The sequence below is a fragment of the Gossypium hirsutum genome, chromosome D13 (genome assembly GCF_007990345.1).
Source record: "Gossypium hirsutum isolate 1008001.06 chromosome D13, Gossypium_hirsutum_v2.1, whole genome shotgun sequence".
Classification (NCBI taxonomy): domain Eukaryota; kingdom Viridiplantae; phylum Streptophyta; class Magnoliopsida; order Malvales; family Malvaceae; genus Gossypium; species Gossypium hirsutum.
The window spans coordinates 20,340,990-20,349,404 of record NC_053449.1 but is presented as its reverse complement, the minus strand read 5'-3'; the positions used below and the strand labels follow the sequence as shown (position 1 = coordinate 20,349,404).

Sequence of the window (8,415 nt, the reverse complement as noted above, 5' to 3'; positions counted from 1 at the left end):
AATAACTTTATATTTTTTAGAGTTATCAATACGCCTAAATTATAAGTAAGTTGGTGTTCTAAGTCTGTCTCTGTTCTATATATGCTAGTGGGTGTATTCTATGTAATTCGTGTATGATCTTCAAGAAGGTTTGATTAATATACTAAGTAATGTATTGTCTGATTTTTCTTTGGAACTCACTAAGCTCAAACGAACTTACTCTGTTATTCCTTTTTCCTTCTCAGGATTGCTGATAGAAGGAAGATTTTGTTCAAGGACTACGCCAGAGAGCTGTTACGATTGTTAGCTGATTGTTTTGTGTCTGTATCATGCATGTCTTATGGGGGTGGCGCATAACTGTATTTTGAAAAGGAATTGTAAAAAAAACTTTTTGTTAAGACTATTTTGATGAGATTTTTGTCATGTACTAATATTTGGTTTAAGTTCATACAATTTTTTTTACGAAGTTACCATATTTGATCTTATGCTCCATATGACTTCTATATTATTTTTAAACTGATGATAATTCTCTCACCTTAGTAAAATAATAGCTAAAATAATTCTATATCTATTACTTTGTAAGAATTATTTAAAGTTTCCATCAAAATGTTTTAAAGTTAGTTTATTTTCATGTAGTGACACACTATACTAGAATCTTATTATAGGGTCAGGTTTGGCATGTTACACTTATACTTTGAGTAACAATAGCATTTTTTTTTGTTTTGATTGATAAATTTTTTTATGGAAATGATCACTTTAGCAATTGAACAATTGAGGTGTTGAAACTAGTTTATTTTTTATTGGCATATTTTAATTATTTTTGTGCAAATTTTTAATAGATTTTGTGCAATTAAATTTGTGGTGTAATTAGAAATATATTTTTCTAAAGAAGCAACGAAATTCGAAAGAAGCTAACTGTTATTTTATCTTGTCTATGAGATACGCGATTCAGTCGTTTTATGGGTAAATAGCTCTGCATTATTTTTTTTTATAATATGAGGTTTAATTGAGGTGAAAATTTAAAGATCCATTATGATCAAATTAGCTTCGTTTACATGGACTACAATACTTATACAGTGAAGATTGTATTACGTTTTTAAGTATAGAATTAAGAGAGCAGAATTCTTTTCATGAAAGGAACATTTTTAAGGGCTATTATTTTACAATCAAATTGTTATAGCAGTTTGTGCTAAACTTTCATTGAGGAAAGTTTTACGAGAGTTTATTATAATTGTATAGAAATTAGGTTGAGAATAAGTGAAGTTGAGCTTAAATAATCTATTTAACTATGAAATTTATAGGGGAACACTTTCTACACAAGGTACCACAGATGTAGGATTGGATCCAAGCTACGTAATCAAGTGACTGTTCATTGTTTACTTTTTTCAATTCTAACCTGTCTCTATAAGTCGCAAGGCACCGTAACAATTTAAGTAGCAACTTAACACTTTCAATTTCTATGTTAACTCAATCCCTATGCAAGTAATCAAGGAAAATATATTTAATGGTTTACCTTTCGAGGATTCAAATCTGATACGAAGAATCTTATGGAAATTGTATCTAATTTCAAGATTGAAAATATTTTAGAAGAAATAATCATATTGAGGCTCAAGGATCTCTTGAAAAGATATCCGCATTGTGGACTTTTTTACCAACGAAGAATTCAAATTTTTTATAATGAGTTAACTCTACCTTGTGCAACTCAAGTAAATGGAGTGTCTAGGGTTCTTTGTTGAAGCAATATCTTGAAGATGTATTTAAGATATTGGAAGATAAACTTCCAAAAATTATAGAGGTTATAAAAGGGAGGTTTCAAGAAAACAATTGGACTTTAGGAAATGGTTCAAGTGGTTGTAATAAATGGCTACTTTATTGATGCTTTGAACAAAATGTTCAACAACTGAATGTAGTTCATTGCAAGCATTATGGAAAGGGGCATTTGAGTAATCAATGTTTGTTCTTATATCATGATATGTTTCATAGAAAGATAGTAAAATATGCGAGGCATCTAAACATGCAATATGATAGCCCATATTCTAATTGTTACAATTTTCGGTGGAGGAATTAACCTAAGTTTGGATGGACAAATAATTAGATCCCACTAGAACAAATTTTCGTTTGAGTTTTCTTCCAGATTAATCAAAAAGTGGCAGAAGAGAAGCCCACAACTAAAGTTTTGCTTCAACAATTCATGCAAAAGATTAACAGAATCATTTAGAACCAACATTCCATACTTCAACATCAAATAAACCTTTATGTTGGAAGCGTAGCGAATACTTTAAACCAAAATAATTTTATTACTCACACAATATGTATACAACTAGAGCAAATTACAAATATATATATTTCAATTACTAGCTGCTACTAGTTTATTTTCACTCTCACTCACGCCACTTTCTATACACACAATATTTTTTTCCATTCTATTTTCGTTCACTTGCTTATATATGGACAACACACAATCTTAGACTATTTATAGGCTAGTTAAATCACCTAAGTGAAGTGATAACTCTAGAGTTTAGAGTTATCTTCAACACTTCTAGACTAATAATTCATGCAAACTTTGAGTGATTGATAAATATTTTTAGAGATTTTGTTATAATTTTTTTTTGGATGATACTAAAGATAAATTTATTATTTTTGTTATTTTATATGCTAAACACATGAATTTTACATTTTTTAAGGTAGCTGGTACATTGGAAGGAAAGCCAGTCTTGAAGCTCACTTATTGATGCTCAATGCTGTAGCATTTCTACAACATAAGCCATGCAAAAGTGGGCTGATATATGGTTATCTTTGGACACCCAAATAAGGCTTACTAGACTTTGGCAACTCTCTTGACCCAACCTTAAAATTGTGTTAGCAAAATTGGATAACATGTTAAGGAGAAAGGAGCCCAAACCACCTACTACAAAGGAATAGGCCTAACCATCCATAGAGGTGCCCAAAACCATCATGCAAAGAATTAGTAAACATGAGAAATAAAAAAAGGAAATGCCTCAAGTGACCGTCCACCTTCTCTCCACAATTTAATCTTTCTGTCCTTTGAATCAAGCATGAATCAAGAAACTCCCTCAACTTCTTTCAAAGTCGTCCACTCATTTTCCTTAAAGCAAGGGTCGACCACGCATCTATTGAAATTCAAGGCCACCATTTGCTCAAAGTATCCAACCTCAACAAGTATAGATAAGGGCTAGCAATTCACTCATTTCACTCATCCACCATTCATCATTTCTTCTCCCATTTCCCATTCTTTCTTTTCCCATTTGAGAGAGCAACATAAGAGTTTGAGAGTAGTATTTCAGAAGTTCTGTTGAGCAGAAAAATTCAACACCTTAAGGGGCAATTGTGCAAAGGAGTAAAGAAGAAAGAAGGAGGAAAGCAATTACAAGTTGTGCTTCAGAGAAGCACTGGATTTGTCTTCTAGTTTCTTTCCCTTTAATCTTTTTTGTTCTACATTGATGAATATGATTGCCAGTTATTTGTTTGCTTCTAATTTAATTAAAATGACTTAATTCTATTGATGTTAGATTAATTGCATTCTATTAGCTTAGATTGTTATTATTATGTTAATGTTCTTATGTGCTTTAGTTGTTTATACATTCAATTAAAAACATGAACATGCTATTCATGGATTATGGATATAGGGAAGCAATTGAATTAATTATTTAATCTAAACAAGGTTGTAATTAATTGACATAGTGTTTGAGTGGTGCATATTGATCATTTAATAATTAAATTAGTAATAATATTAAACAATATTGTTACCTTGGATAATCCTTTTATGATTTTTGCTTATGAAATTGTTGAATTGATTGAACATAGAAGTATGCTAGATAAATTTAATAATTAAATAAGTATGACTTCATAATTCATTCATATTGGGTTAATAAATAGCTGAATTGCCATGATTTTCTTCTGTAACATCATTGGCATTGTTTTAATAATTCTAAGTTAAAAGAAGATAATTAATCTAACTCCCTCATGTCATGGTAATTAAATCTTGGGAATTGTGATTATTATTCTGTGTTGACATTTCCATTTATTTTTGCATACTTGGTAATTAGATTAATTAATTCAACTAAATTCATTCCTAATTATTTTCAATCACCAACGTATCAAGTGATAAATTTCACAATATTTGCCAATACAGTCCCTATGGAGACGATACTTTTTTACTTACTACTTTACTACTTGTTGACGACTGTGTACACTTGCATATCATTAGAATATTTCATGACATGAAGCTAATCCTTTGCTATCATATTTATCTATTATTATAATTATTTACTTAAGGATAATCCTTAGAATCATGCCAAGTTACTTTTATAAACAGTCTGCATCCTCACTTCCTAACACGTTGCTATCCATCATCCCAACTTATCTCCATTTATCTTTCATGAAACTTCAAGCACTTTCAACAATGCTTATCGATTTGCATGGTAAACTTAAAGCCATTATTTACTATCATCATTCAACCCCAAAGGTAATTGCCATGTTGCCATTTGTATGCTCATTTCTTGCCAACTCATCAACTTATCATATGGTTTGCCAACATGCTTTGATATTTTTAACTTGTTAAATTCGGTTGACACTGAAACTCCCCCTTAAACGGAGCTTTCCTTTAAGTTTGTAAAATATTTTCGCTTTTAATGGCTTTGTAAAAATGATACTTTTTATTGATGAGCTTGCTTTGGCTATGGGACACCAGATTCTTTGCAAGAGATATTGTGGACTTGTTGTAAAAAAAATGTAATTAGACCTTCTTGTATAAAAGATAGTTTGCCCAAAATGTTTTTCAACTAAATTGCTTGACAAGTGCATGCTGCAATGGTTGAAATCAAAATAAATTTATTGTTCACGCAATACGTATACAAAAGGAGCAAATTACAAATATTTGTATATTTTTTCAATTACTAGCTTCTACTAGTTTCTTTTTACTCTCACTCCTGCCACTTTCTATACACACTCTTTTTTCCACTTGCTTATTGTAAACTCTAAATTATATAGATTTTTTCTAGTAATTTATGACACCTTTTTACTTAAAAATGATGTTAATCCCATGTATTTGATAGTTAATTGGGTGAATTTTGTTCATATTATGATAATGGACATGATTTAATAAAGTATGCAATTTTATGCTTTTATGTATTAATTTTATGCATAATTTAATTAATTCATGCTACATATTAATTTCCTTTATTTAAATTTTGCAGTGGGGCCATGGAGTTGATAATTTATGAAGCTTATTTTAATTTTGCATTGGCATGATACTTATTCTACCTAGTTGGAACGCAAATGCATGTAATTTGGGTCATGAAGAGGTCACATTGATCCAGTTAAAGATGATTAAATTGAAGGACAAGTCTTACAACTATATGGGTCACAAAATCGTCCAACCAAAAGGGTTAGAAGGACAATTTGGCAAGGGCATTTATGTAGCCCAAAATTAGCTTTTAGAGGAATTTTTCAAAGGTTTATACTTGAAAAATACTTAAAAATCAGCTATTAACAATCACCTATGAAACCGTCCACCACCTTGCTTGATTTGAGCATGATTTCATGCATGAATCATGAATCAAGCAACCAACAATCTCCCCTATCCATAAATCATGGTCGGCCAAGTAAGGGAGCATATAAAGGGATCCCTCAAGCTATTTTTAGCAAACACTCACGTCACCTCTCTACTATAAATATCAACCCTCACTTCTCATTCCATCATCCCTCATTCTTCACTTCACATTCTTTTCTCTCATTTCATTTTCCTCTTCCTTTTACGCATAGCCACCCCCATTTTCCCTTTCCCTTATCTAGCAATTCCTTGATAAAATACTCTCTTGGCCGGCCAGCTTGAGAAGCACTTTGCGAAAGAGCAAACACGAGGATTGGAGGAAGCCACTATGATCGATTTTCAAAGGACTACTGAATCAATTAGAGTTTATTCTTCCTTATCTTTATTTTACTTATGATATTAATCATGTTCGTTATTTGTTTTGTTGTTTTTTCATCAACAATGGTAGCTTAATTTATTTTAGCTAGAATGATTACATCAATTGGATGAAGTTCTTTTGATTCATGTCCATGGTGTTCTGTGCCTCAATGGTTCATGCTTTCAATTAAAATAATGCATGTATTTCATTCATTAAAATGTGATTCAATGCATTAAAATTAGTTGCTTAATTCGAACTAGATGATGATTAATGAAGACAATAATATAAAGGTGCATGCTTAATTTATATCTGACCTAGAATAAATTGAAGGTTCGTAATAAGTTGAACAAGCTTTATTACCTTGCATAGCTTTTAGGTTTATGTGATTGAATCACTTTAAACCGACCCAGTCCTTGTTACTTCACATGAATTCTAAGAAACCCTTAGATATATATGATCATGGTAGTATGCATGTTTTTCTAAGTAAAAGATTCTAAAAGGACTTAATATTGGTTTAAAGTTCATGAAAGATCGAGCTGCCAAGGAATATTTTTCAAAACATTATTAAACATGATGAAAATGAATTAAGTCAATTGATGTGATTATTTTAGCCTATTCATGTTATTGTTGTTGAAGCTTGTGAATTTGCTACTAAATCTATCTTATACATTTTATTGCATACATGACATTTAGGTTAAATTGTATTTAGATTAACATACATAGTCCCGTGGAGACGATACATAGTCCTGTAAATCTTTAATTTAAACATCAATCACCTAAAAAATATTGTGTTTTTCTACCAACTTGTAAATCTTTAATTTTACAATTAATTGATTAACATACATAGTCCTGTGGAGACAATAACTGTTTTACTTACTTATTACTTGATAACGATTGTGTACACTTGCACAAACCCCAACGTTACAAGTTTTTGGTGTCGTTACCGGAGACTGTTTCCTTAATAATTTTTTTTGAAAATATTCTTTGTAATTTGGTTTTTATTTTATTTAATTTATTTCTAATTGTACTTATTAATTTTTTATTCTTTAATTTTTTTTGTGATTTTTTCTTACTTGTTTATGAGCATAGATTGAATTATCGATTTATTACCTGTAGACCTTGAAATCGAGCGAACATTTAGACAAAGAAGACGAGAAAGATTCGCCCAAAGACAAGCCATAGAAATGGACCTTGAAAATCAAAATGATGTTCAAGGGAATGGAGTCGCTAATGTTCATAATCCAATCCTTATTACTGATGATAGGGATTCGACTATAAGAATATATGTTTTACCACTTTTTAATGTGTTAAATCTGGGAATTAGGAGACCGAAGATCTAGGAACCGCATTTTGAACTGAGGCCTGTGATGTTCGAAATGCTTCAAACAATGGGTCAATTTAGTGGACTGCCTACAGAAGATCTGTAACAGCCCGAATTTTGGGCTAGTCGGAATAGTGGTTTCGGGACCACAAATTCGATGAGAAAAAAATTTATTTTCATTATATTTTTATGGTCTACGGTTTCACAAAATGATTTCGTGAAAATTTCGCTCGAAAATTTTGACATTTGAGCACTCAATTTAGTCAAAAGAACTAAATTGTAAAAAGTGCAAAAGTTGAGTTCTACATGTTAGAAGTGTCCAATTGTTATGAAATTTTAAATTGGAGGTCCTTAAATGGTAATTAGACCATTGGTTAACTTTTTGGACAAAAATGGACAAGAGATAAGTGAAATAGGAAATTTTTAAGTTGGGGGCATTTTGGTCATTTAGTAATTAAAATAATTAAAAAGGCCAAAATAGCCAAAAATTTGTCCATCTTCTCCATGGTGAATGAAATCAGCAAGGGGAAGCCATATTTAGGGTTTTCAAGCTTCCAAGCTCCATAGTAAGTGATTCGTTGCCACCACGTTCAATTTCAACTTGGCAAGAATTTGCTGAATGCTTTCTGAAAAAATATTTCCCACCTAGCAAAAATGCTAAGTTGTTGAAGAAGATCACTACTTTCCAGCAAATGGATGATGAGTCCCTATACTAGGTGTGGGAAATATTTAAAGAGTTACTTTGTAGATGCCCTCACCGCGGAATTCCACATTGCATCTAGTTGGAGACGTTTTATAATGGTCTCAATGCACACACAAGGTTGGTGGTAGATGCTTCTGCGAATGGTGCTCTTTTGTCAAAGTCTTATAATGAGGCTTACAAGATCATCGAAAGAATATCTAGTAAAAATTACCAATCGCCAACAAATCGATCAGTTTTAGGAAGACGAGTAGCCGGAGTACATGAAGTAGGTGCCCTTAATTCACTCTCAGCTTAGGTATCTTCTCTCTTTTCAATGTTGAAACCGTTTACTACTAACGATTTTAATCTTGTTACAACTCAACCACCGAGTCAATTCGATGTTTTTTCCTGTGTATATTGTGGGAATGGCCATTTTCAAGAATTGTCCATCAAATTCTGAGTTGGTTTACTACGAAGAGATTCAACACGAAAATAAAAGTGGA

General features: G+C 31.4%; 1 long non-coding RNA gene across 1 annotated transcript; it reads left to right on the top strand.

The window, feature by feature from the left end:
• The first annotated feature begins 3,000 nt into the window (after positions 1-3,000).
• LOC121225422 (uncharacterized) lies at positions 3,001-6,055 on the top strand. The gene is made up of 2 exons (XR_005923304.1): positions 3,001-3,370; positions 5,196-6,055. It is a non-coding gene; the product is annotated as an uncharacterized lncRNA (long non-coding RNA).
• The last annotated feature ends 2,360 nt before the right edge of the window (positions 6,056-8,415 follow it).